The 13,125-nt window shown below is 37.2% G+C and overlaps 1 protein-coding gene across 2 annotated transcripts in view; it reads right to left on the reverse strand.

The window, feature by feature from the left end:
- Positions 1-13,125, reverse strand: part of ammecr1 (AMMECR nuclear protein 1) — a 49,466-nt gene that overhangs the window by 34,409 nt on the left and 1,932 nt on the right. The gene's annotated exons all lie outside the window — the stretch shown is intronic.

The raw sequence follows: 13,125 nt of genomic DNA on the forward strand, positions 1-13,125 counted from the left end.
CCCAGTGACCCTTCGAACAAAGCTGCTCAAATTTCAACACGGCACCATGATAACAACAACCCTGTAGAGGTAAAGATAAATGAAAAAGGAGTTGCTTGCAAAAAGGTTCGTTTTTTCAGCTGAAGCAAAGTTACGCAAGCTTAAACGCATTTATTTTTGTTTCGTACAGTGAAGAATCAGCTGTGTATACAATGTAAGAATTAAAGGAACATGAGTATGTAAAATTAAAACCTTTTTCTCCATGAAAAATTGTGATAATCTGATGAAAAACATTTGTGATACCATAATAATGGAAGTTTGTATAATCGATTCAAATGACTGATAATGAATACTATCATCAATCATTTGGTCTCATTATCTTCGGCAACCTTAAAGGAAAACACCACTGTTTTTTTATATTTTACTATGTTCTTACCTCAACATAGATGAATAAATACATGCCTATCTTTATTCAATGTGTGCATTTAATCTTTGTACAGCACGTTGTGAATGTGTTAGCATTTAGCCTAGCCCCATTCATTCCTTAGGATCCAAACAGGGAAGAATTTAGAAGCCACAAAACACTTCGATGTTCTCTATTTAAAGACTTTTAAGGAGAGATTTTTTTTTAAGCAGATAAAAAATTAAAACTATATTGTATGGCGGAAGAGCACTTAGTTTGCAGTAATTTGACCACAGCGCACAGTAATATTGACGGAAGTTTAAGCGTGAGATGGAGTAGTCAGGAGTGATGATGTTACTGCGCCCGAGGTCGAAGTGCTCAAGTGCTCTTCCGCCATACAATAAAGTTCGCGTTGTATGGTGGTTGTATAGTACTTGTGTAACTACTCATGTAACAGTCTTTAAATAGGGAAAACATGAATGTGTTTGGTGGCTTCTAAATTCATCCCTGTTTGGATCCTAAGGAGTGAATGGGGCTAGGCTAAAAGCTAACACATTCACAATGCACTGTACAAATATTAAATGTACGCATTGAATAAAGATAGGTATGTATTAATTTGTCTAAGTTGAGGTAAGAATTAGTAATATATTGAAAACAGTGGTGTTTCCCTTTAAGTGAAAGTTATAGTCGTGCACGCTGTATACGCTGGTATAACTCCCAAAAAGTTTCTAAACACAAATGTTTCCTTGTGTCCTTGACATTTGCATTATTACATTTTATGATCCAGCACTGTTCCACCAACAAAACTGGCAAAAATGCGCCTTTCAGAGTGATTTATGATCTTAAGCAAATCAGAAATGCCTTCTCTGGAAGCAGTCAGATGAAGTCATTAATAACAGTCGAGCATCATGTCTTGGGGATTAATACAGGGGTAAAGACAATATAATAATGACCCTTTAAACCTAGGCACTTAGTTATCATGGCAACCAACTAATAGAGGGTGGTTTCTTTATTACTGCGAATGAGGCAAGCCTAAATTTATATGCTCGCAATTGCATTCTGCATTAAGTCTGCCAAGTACATTCACTACATCATCGAAAAGATAGTTTGGTATTTTATTAAAGTCGCTTTTGCACCACACCCCGAAATTCTCAGCTCATTTTTAACACTGCGTACCTCTGTTGAGTAAGACGAAACAGGCATTAACCTTGAATACGGCTTTGTGACGGCCTGAAAGGGTTTTCTGAAAAGATGCAAAAGCCGCAGTCAAGCAACTGGCTTTTGATGAAATACAGATCACAGAGCAGTGGCAAGGACTCTAGTTGACTGGATTCATTACGTCAAAATGGATTTATTAAGTTTTGGAACCTAACTCTTCACATGTACCCTGGATGCACTGTAAGGGCGCACCCACATTTGGCACGTTTGCTCCTCCACAGGCATGCAGTAACATTATGTTTTTTTGATCCGAGCCGGAGCACACTTTCGTTATTAGGATGTGATTGATTTGAAGAAAGTAGGAAGTAAATCGCTCTCTCAACACTAGAGCCCATCGTAACGTTACGTTTTATTTTGAGTCATTTGGGCCACACACAGCCTTCTCACCACTATATTGCTAAGCCAATCCATCGCTTATGCCGTTCAGCCGTTTACTTAACGGTACATTCACATGGAGCGTAAGCGTTAACACTTCCCATTCACTTTTAATGGGTGACGTCATGCCGAACTGAATTGTGGATCCGTTGGCACTGCATCAGTAGTTGAACATTTCTCAACTTTTCAAGCGGCAACGCGTGCGTCAGCTAATCACAGTGATTGGCTGTTGGCCATGCTGTAAAGACGCCTTCCGTCAAGCGTTAACGCTTACGCCACGTGTGAATGTACCGTAACTGTGCTGCGCGCATCAGAATCTTTTTACGAAAGCTGATGAAGTTGACCCGCAATTGACATTTTTGTGCATTCCATGCCTAAGCCCACCTCTGCAACGCGATTAACCAAACCCCGACAAGCACGGTACGGAGCGGTCACACTAGTCAAGCGCGCCTGGCTTTGGGCTCAAATGTGGTTGTGCGAGGTTTGGTTTGGATAGTGCGCCGTGAGCCCTAACTCGCTTTGGATAAAGGCATCTGTCAAATGCATAAACGTCAATGTAAAACATACAATCATAAACACGGATATGTTTAGAAATAGTACCTTAAGCTGAAATTCGTTACTTCTGCCTCTGTATCTCCATCTGTTTTAAACAAAATTGCAGGTTACTTTATATACGTATTTTTTGTGGGTCAAAGTCAAAATGACGTCAAGTTGACATTTTTGCGCAAAAAATGTATCCGAAAGCAAATTATAAAAAAATATTTTATAAGCTTCTCCGCTGCTAAGGAGACCATTTATTACAAAGACATTTTATGTACTTGCTCAATAAATGATTTTTGTTCATCTTTAACCAAAGCGTTCGGGGATGCTACTTGAATAAAAAATTTATTTTATCTTATAACGTGTATTTAATGTTATTATTAATATTAAGGCAGAATTAATTAAAACAACTATAAATAATGTGGCTTGAAATTTCATCACATTTGCACCTCTCCCTTTAGTTACACCTTAAGTTGCTTGTCTTAGGAGAAACACACACCTATAGATTAGCCAAAAAGTATCTCGCTTTCAAAAAGCCATTCTGCTTTCTTAAATCAAAAACAAAAGCTTTTTATTGAACCTACTGAAGTACCAGATGTAGAGCTGCAAATTTCGACTATTTTTTCAACCGATTAGTCTATCGATTATTTTTTCGATTATTCGAATAGTCTAAATAAAGATTTTTTTTTACAAATAATAAATGTAACATCTGCTATTAATGCCAACATTTTATTGAAGCATTTTCTCAATTAAACAAATACACAAACAGTGCCAGTGCCAAGGAAAATATAACAAATCACATAAAAACAAGTCCAACATTAATTCAGCCTAACATAAACAGTGCAAAAGGGGCATTATTCACCTTAAACAAATAAAATATATTAATATTAAAGAAGTAAAATAAAAATAAATCAAACTGAATAATAACTCCTTATTAATATAAAAACATGTCCTGCTCTTTATTGTTCCAGCCCTAGGGCTAATCATAAACTAATGAAGAGTCATCATTAACTACAAAATGACTCACATGAAATCATTGTTTATTAATACATTAACTAAAAAACATGTCATGTTGTACTTAATGATGACTCTTCACTTCGTTTATGATTAGTACATGCATTTACTCAGCATTAGTTCAGACTGAAGTAAAAATAAGTTCATTGTGATTCATGAACCCTTATTATAAAATGTAACCATTATATTATTACTGTTAATATTATTACTATCAGTAGTAACGTTACTGCATTCTCATTTAGCATCAACTTTAACATTTAACTTTTCTTAAGTCTCGGGTAAATACAAATTTAGTTAGCATGATCTTCTAATATTTTATAAACGGCGTTTACGCTGCTGTTACTTTAAATAAACTCATGTCAGGAATACCTAACCAGACGAGCTTTTATAATATCTGCGCACATAGCAAAAAAATAAGCTATGGGAACTCCGCGCTGCCAGCTGGCTTTCAGTGCACGCGGGCACATGCCTATCTCAGTGTAACACAGTAACTTATTATTTCATAACTTCTTAATATAAAAAGTTAAACTTGTCCCGCTCTTTATTTACTGTTTCAACATACTGCCCAGACGCGATGCAATGTCGTGTCTATCAGGCGTCTCGCAACTCGTATTAAACTAAGATGTAAACACAGCTGTATTAAGCACCATATATGCCTGCATTGATTCTATTGTTGTATAAAAACTTACTGTAAAAATTCAAATACTTACGCTGCCGTCGCGTCATTCTGAGGTCGGAGAGCTCCAGGTTGTTTTCTTTTAAGATGATCATGCACAGATGTTGCGCTGCTGTGGTATGCCATTTCAGTTTTACACAGTATGTGTTTTATTTGGTCTCTGCTTAAAGTATTCCCACACTTTTGATCACGTTCTGGCTGTTTGGTATAACACTTGTATTATCCGGTCGGAGCTGAAGCCGCCTTCATTTGAAAACGTAAACAATGCGACGCATCGACGCATTTCCGGCAAATCGACGTAATTACGTAATCGACGTAATCGACTACGTCGACGCGTCGTTCCAGCCCTAACCAGATGTCTATGAAGCTTATTTAAATCAATGCATTCATGAGCCAAATGTAACAACTGTTATTGGAAAGTCACAATACTGAAGAAAAAACATGACCAATTTCAAAAAAAAAAATTTGGCACTACATTTTATTGATATAGGGATGACAGAATAAAGAACAAGGTGTGGACTTAACCCTCTGGCTAGGAATAAACAATTAAAGGGATAGTTCGGCCAAAAACGATATTAAACCCATGATTTACTCACCCCCAAGCTGTCCGAGTTGCATATGTCCATCGTTTTTCAGACAAACACATTTTCGGATATTTTAGAAAATATTTTAGATCTTTCTGTTCATTAAATGTAATGTCACGGGGTCCAGCAATAGTCCACGACCTTCAAGTCCAAAAAAGTGCGTCCATCCTTCACAAATTAAATCCAAACGGCTCCAGGATGATAAACAAAGGTCTTCTGTGGGTAATCCGCGCGGTGTTGTTGTAGAAATATCCATATTTAAAATGTTATTAACGTTATAAACTACCTTCCGGTAGCGCCGCCATCTTAGACTCAGGAGAGAGTATTAGCGTAGTGTACGCACTTTTCTTAGTGACGTATGACAAATTCGGAGGGCGGGGGCACAGAGCAGCAGCAGAGAAACTCTGTACGCTGCGTAAGCTCTCATCCTGAATGCGGATCACTCCAAGATGGCGGCGCTACCGGAAGGTAGTTTATAACGTTAATAACATTTTAAATATGGATATTTCTACAACAACACCGCACGGATTACCCACAGAAGACCTTTGTTTATCATCCTGGAGCCGTTTGGATTTAATTTGTGAAGGATGGACGCACTTTTTTGGACTTGAAGGTCGTGGACTATTGCTGGACCCCGTGACATTACATTTAATGAACAGAAAGATCTAAAATATTTTCTAAAATATCCGAAAATGTGTTTGTCTGAAAAACGATGGACATATGCAACTCGGACAGCTTGGGGGTGAGTAAATCATGGGTTTAATATCGTTTTTGGCCGAACTATCCCTTTAATAGTGGCCATTTACAGTATATGACAAATCACTTTTTATATAGTAAAGGAAAATCAGTATGTGAAACGAGTTGTATGTACTAGGGCTGCAACAACTAATAAAATATTTAATAATAGTCGATAGTGAAATAAGTGTTCAACGAATGTCATTATCAGTAAGTTTGGTGTGTGACATCACTTGCCACAAACATTGCGCTATTGCCTCCATTATTGTCCTGTTAATCATCAAGATGCATCAAGTCATCATGTTACTCCCACTGCTTTGAACAGTCAATGAACAGTCACACTACACTAAAAGATGATCAATGCAACAAGAATGTATGCATACTGCACCCATATCTACCATATGGAAAGTCAAAGTATTGATTTAGCAGTCAGTAGGTATTTACTAACGCAGTACGTACTGTCACAGGACTTGAAAATCTGTATATTGCATGCTTCATGCAAATGATACCTGGGTAAATGGCAAGAGAGAAATCATCTGCATGAATGCAAGCCAAGCCACCCCCCTCCATCTGCTATCATCAGTTGGGATTTTCAGTCACATTTCCCATCATGAAGCTTTTTCTCCTGACCCTTAGATCCAGGGACAGTGCACACATCGAATGGATAAAAAGATTAGGTTGTATTAACGCGCCTCTGAGCAACACTTCCTCAGCATTAACTCCGATTCTGTGTACATTACTGAACCGATGAAGCGTTGAACATTATCAGACACAAGCAAGAGAACTGCCCTATAGCACACTGAAGCCAAAACATACTTTAAGTACAAGCCTAAATGCTAGTTCAATGCATTAAAAGCTTGTGGTGGCCATGTTTGCAACTCCCCTGGGAAGCTATTTCAGTCAAGCAAGACTAAAGTCCCATCTACTTGAAGTGGGAAATCTCTAAAATCGAGTGGTAAAATCACACTTAAACAACATATTTCGAACCAACAATTAAACGTGACATCAACTGTACCATAACTTTTATTTCTCAGGCCCTAATTGCGCCAAAACACCTTTTTTGAGGTCGCATTAGCTACTGCGCATGTGCACTAGTTGATTCTACATGATTCTGTATAGTAGCCCCTCCCCCAGAGCATCGTTAAAGGGACACTCCACTTTAAAAAAAAAAAAAATAGGCTCATCTTCAAGCTGCCCTAGAGTTAAACTTTTGATTTTTACCATTTTGGAATCCATTCAGCTAATCTACGGGTCTGGTGGTACCACTTTTAGCATAGCTTAGCATAATTCATTGAATCTGATTAGACCATTAGCATCGCACTCAAAAATAACCCAAATTTTGACATTTTTCTTCTTTAAAACTTGACTCTTCTGCTTTACATTGCTTACTGAGACCTACAGAAACTTAAAAGTTGTGATTTTCTAGGCCGATATGGGTAGGAACTATACTCTCATTCTGCCGTAATAATCAAGGAACTTTACTGCCTTACCATGGCTGCAGCAGGCAAAATTATATTACACAGTGCCCAATTTTTTTTATTTTCGGTCAGTCTTAAGCCCGATTTATAGTTGTGCGTAAATCTACACCGTGGCTACAGCATAGGCTATCCGTAGCAAAAAATTTTAGCACCTCGCAAAAATTTTAACAGCGCGTCAGTTCTACGCGGACTGCAAGCGCTGTGATTGGTCCACCAGAACCCCTCCCGTCATGTAAAAAAACTGTGTCATAGGTATTTCCGTTTGTGACGGTGAAAACAAAGATAAGCCAAGTTAAGGTGTGATTTAACTCAAACTGCAACAAAAGTCACTGTTTATTTACTTCCATCATTGCTGGTCTTCTCAAATCATACACAACAAGTTGCTGTTTCTTATTCGTTTGTGGGTTAACTTGCCTTGGTTAAGCTTCTTCTACGACGGTCACGCTGCTACTGTGGTTACACGCTTGGATACTGCCTACCAGCTGTTCGCGCGTGTGTTTGCAAGTCGACGCAGAGTATAAATGAAAACTTAACGCTGAACCTACTCCGTCGCAGCTACGCCATAGGACCTACACACAACTATAACGAGCCCTTTAGTACACGATTTTTTTTTTTTTTAAGTGGACTGCCCCTTTAATCTTTAGCAATTAATGATTGGTTCTTTAACTGAAAGGCGAGCCATATTGAATGTTACATTTTCTCCTATTCATAGTAATAGCAGTGCCCAATATTGTTCGAACCATATTGTTTGTTATCATAAAGTCTGCGCTATTAATCTGGATGTGGTCTAGGTGACATCACCATAAACCTGACAACGTATATGTTGTTTAGTGAGACTTTCTAGTGACCTTAAAAACCAAACTAACTGGTACTTTTCCCAAACCGGCTTATTCAACAGCTTACGCCAGCCCCTTTGGGGAATCACTGACTATGCAACTTGTGCTGCGTGACACATTTCAAAAAGCAATAATCCTTCAGCTTGAGCTTCTGTAGCTGGAAACGTTCACATTCACTTGCATATACGTGACAAGTTTTTAATGTAAACTCAAGTTCATGTTGACTTCAATGTTTGACGTGATCTTACTCAGTCAATAAAAAAGATATCAAAGTTATATTTTTGCACAATATTCTTTACTTTATGTATCATGTATGATGATTTTATGTAAAAAACATATTACGGTTTTCACAGCAGGGTCACAAGCTATGATTCAGGTTTGCCTCTAACCAGTATGTTTTTATTAAGTATGAGTTCATTCCTCAATCGCATGCAAAGGGAAGCAGGACCAAATTCCCACAGATGATGTCATTTTAAAATGCTTTTCTACTAACATTCTGTCACACTTGGATCTCTTAAATTAACACAAACTGGAGGGGTTGGGGACTTGTGATCTCCTTTCATATCCACTGCAAGCCTGCATGCACAATCGCCTCATTTCAGTCTCTCTCTTTCTTCAGAAAAGACAACCCACGGCTGTGAGACCACAGAACATGGACCTCCTATGTCTCACCAAAACATTAATCACTCTACATGGCCATTCAGGATCCTTAAAATTCAAAGCTGGGAACACAGAGCTCACTGCTTAATTTTATTCTCCATAACATACCTGAAAAGTGAGTGAGAAAACTACCTTAGTACCTTCCCTTTAAGAATCTATAAATAGACATCTAATTCAAGAAATCCCTGTGTGAGTAAATTGAGATACTGATCACATGACCTCTCGTAGCCAATGGCTTTCTGCATCTTTGTTTGACTGTTGGTTTTAAAGGAGTTCTGCGGTATGTCAAAGAGAATATAGATAACATTCACTCATTGGACATTCACAGACAAACAAAAACTGGGTTATGTCTACATTTTAAAGGAGGATAAAGAATGATAATTGCCATTTTTGATCCAAATAAACATACCACAAAATTCTTTAAATACCACACTACGTCTGATACAGTTTTTCCGTTTCTTATACTACAGCAGGGCTCAACACAAATCATTTTTTATACTGGTGGTTCAGGTTTTCACTTGCTCTGCCAAAATTTACACCGGCCCCAATAAAAAAAGGTCACATATTTAAAAATAATAATTCAAAAGTCAAATATAGTTGTATACACATACAACCGACATGTTCCAAAAAGGTTTTTTGGTTTACTTGAAAACTGACAGCAAACGGTGCAAAATATTGCATTGTTTCTTTTGTCGTGTTTTACCCAAGTAAATGTCTGCTTTCAAGATGGTAAATTATATATATATTATATATATATATATATTTCACTGATTGAGGGTGATACACTGGCCCGATCGGGCAAGTGACAATACTTTTTACTGGCCCGAACGTCTCTCACGCTTGGCCACCGGGCAATCCTTTATGTTGAGCCCTGTACAGGTCTGCTGCATTCTGATTGGCTGACAGATGCACTGGTTGAAAACAAATAACTAGTCTTTAAATCTCAGAATGATCAAATGATTTTCATTATGTCCATACCATCAACTGACACATTACGAAATCAGAATCGTTAAGTAACAAGGCAACGATTTATTCCTCCCCACATTATTTATTTTAAATTTATTCTTTTTTTGTCTTTAATTATGAAAATGTTAGACTAATTGAATGACTTTTTTTCAGCTAAACACAGTTATAGTTATATTAAATAATAACCAGAGCTTTATAATAGTACTGAATAGTGCCCCATTTTTAAGCTACAAAAAGCTCATCCATCCATCAAAAACTAGCCCAAAAACTAGTTATTAAATGTTTTCTGAAATAAAATCATGTTTTTTGTGAAAAAAAATATATTTTTTTAAACTCAACTCCCTTGTGAACAAGCATACGGGTTTGCTGTAGTGATCATGGTTTGTAAAGTAAAAACAAAATGGAGCACAATACAGTGCCATTACAAAGCTGAAAAGAGACAGAATATTATTTAGTATACTCCTAAATGTGTTCGTCATAAAGAAGTCATATAGACCTAGGACGGCTTGAGGGGGAGTAAAATATGGGCTAATTACATTTTGAGGTGAACTGTTCTTTTAAAGGTGTAGCTGAGGATTTTCTCGAATTTTAGAAAAGAACCGCCTTAAACACTTTTTTAAAAAATGCAATTGCGCAACACTCCTGATTGACAACTAGGAGGACCAATAGTCTTGATGACCCACCCGGAAAAAGAAAATCCTCCAATCAACATAGGCTGCGCTTTTAAAACGCCAGCAGCTGGCGTGTTTTGTCAGCGTTTGCGCTCTGCTTTTTTTCTGCATTCAGAGCGGAGCACCCAGAGTTGAAAAACGATGTCACTTTTCACTCAGCCGTCCAATCACAGTGAAGGAGGCGTTGGACAAAAGCAGCTGTCTTCTTAAACTTGCGCCTTTTCAGTAAAATCACCTGCAGAAATTTCCAGTCCCATTAGTGCTTTATTAAAATTGCACTATCATGCTAGTTTGCACTGTTAAGTAAATCTGTCCCAGTCTCTCGCTTCTGCCAATAAAGAATGAACTCATTTTATGACATCACTCTACACTATAGCTTCTCATCAGATTCCAGGCTGTGAGGTAAACTAAACACTATTGGCTGTTTCAAAAGGAAGAGTAGTCAATGTTCCGCCTTAACTTCCAGTGAAATTCACGTCAAAGCAAATCATTGAATACATTTCAAGGCATTTCAGTGGGACTTTAAACATCAACCTTAATAAAGTGCTGCATTTTCCACACAGTGGGCATCTTACAGTAAGAATACAGCCAAGTTAGGACTCATTTAACATAGAGCACTAAATAAACACACAACCATGTAAACTGCTGAGAGCGGTTTGAGGACATAATTTCACAAGGACCAGCATGAAAATATATATTTATATTAACAACAGTTAACAGCAGTGACATTACTCAGAAACACTGTAACAGTGCTGCAGACCTAATGTGCCCTTTAATAAATCTCCTGTGTGTTTGCATCTAATCTTACATTTAATGTGCTGAATACTATTGTTGAATCACACAAGCGGGTGTGCATTATTTTCAAATAATTCAAATGACTGGAGTTAATTAGTATGATATACCACGGTTACCACAAACCTTGCTCTGATAGTTATTTTAAGACATTTGACTGGTCAGGTTTGCTTTTTACAGAAAAAAAATTAACACCCATGGAAAATTTCTCAACCAATCAGAATAAAACATTCAACAAGCCTGTGGAATAAGCAAATATAAGCCTATGAATCACTTTGAAGACACCTTCACCATCGCCTCTGTGGACACATGTCTGGTATGTGGGTAGGGATGGAGGGTCAAAACCTGATCAGTTGATATCTTTTATTTTCCAAAAAAATCCAAAAAAAATGACAATCAAAAGCATTTCAAATCTTAGAAATGTTTGTCCTAATTAAATTGAGCAAACAACCTCATGGCACATTTTATAAAAAAATCAAGTGAAGATCCATTTGCTTAGAGGCACAACTGTGTAGAATGACTCTAATTCTCACTCATGCTGCTGTTTATAAGAGAAACATCCCCAATGACAAGCCAAGGAGAGGACCTTTCAGGAGTGTCCCATCGAGTACTCTTTTGGCTTTTTGACTGCAACCCACAGCTACCCTTCAAGAGCAGTTTGTGCTGTTCATTCAGACATAAAGCAGCATCTAAAACCAAAACAATTCAGTTCACCTCTGTCACTTTAAAGTCATTGGGAGATCATCTGTGTAGTGGGAAACTTAAAAAGCTGCTAAATTAAGGGGCCGTTTACACAACGTTTTCAACCAAAACTGGCATTTTGGGTTTTTGAAATGCAGACTTTTAAAAACAGGTTTTAAGGTTTACGTTTTTGAAAATGTCAAGAAAAGCAAATCTGTGAAAACTGTGAGGTTAGCGCATGCATATTACATGTTCAGTCTACAGGCAACAACCATGGCGTCCTACGGGACTGTGCTACTCAAGATCAAGTTTATAAACTTATAACAATTTTAACCAAGCTTATAAAATTAGCATCTTTATAGTCCAGGGTTACTTGTAATAATTAACATACCTCATCATCCATCCAAACAAAAATACTTAAAGGAATGCAATCTTCAAAAAAAACATGCTTTCAGTCCACAGATGAACAAAACCATGATGTATATCTATGACAATCCAGGCTTAAGTCAATGGCAATGCTTAAATGTATGAAAAACATGGCTGGTATAAAAAAAGACTTGTGTGTGTGTGTGTGTGTGTGTGTGTGTGTGTGTGTGTGTGTGTGTGTGTGTGTGTGTGTGTGTGTGTTCCATATAGTGGCAGTGTTATTATCAGTAAGCAAGAGGGGTAGAAAATGCAATGAAGCCATTCATTATTGACCGGTTTAACGACCCCTGACAAACCGGAAAAGATGAAGATTACATTACAGAATAAAGTTATGTGCTTTGAGTAAATAGTCAATAGTGAACATTATCTTTTATTTAACTAACACATATAATCTTTTTTTTTAATCAGACAGGTTGTCATTGAGAACACTGACCCAACAGTATCCGAAATGATCAGCCTTCATTGTTCGACGAGTGATCAAATAGCAGAATTTCCGAGTTAACTGATACATGAAAAATGTTTATACATCCCCACAAGTCACTTTTTAATTTACTGTCAACCTAGCGTTTGCTAACAAAGACTGTTAATTGAATGAACAACCAGACTATATGGGATTGAAATGAACATCTATGGGAGAACCGTAAAAACTCTTGGGCTTTGTTAGCTTGTTAGCTCACTTCAGCTAACCAGTGACAACAGCTTTGAGTTGACGATAAAACATTACTCGATGTCTTTGTAAAAATACGAATTGACAACTGACGTTAAAACGAGTAAGAAAAATAAGAAACTGTAGTGTGAGTGTAAAAAGAAAAGATAAAACAACTGCAAATTGTTAAATGTTTGACCCGGCTAATGTCTGTTAGCATGTTAGCTTGCAGCAGAGCTCGAATAAAGCACAGTAAGCCAACATTAATAACATTAATTTAATCTCTAACAGTGAAAATAATATTAATACACTTGATTAACGTGTATACCATCAATCGTTACATATTACTCGTACTCTTACTCGGAAAATAACGTTTTTTAAACTTTAAAGAGCGATGTTTTCATTTAACGTAACTATTGTGATTCATTCATGTATTAAATTTAAT

The sequence above is a fragment of the Paramisgurnus dabryanus genome, chromosome 18 (genome assembly GCF_030506205.2).
Source record: "Paramisgurnus dabryanus chromosome 18, PD_genome_1.1, whole genome shotgun sequence".
Lineage (NCBI taxonomy): Eukaryota > Metazoa > Chordata > Actinopteri > Cypriniformes > Cobitidae > Paramisgurnus > Paramisgurnus dabryanus.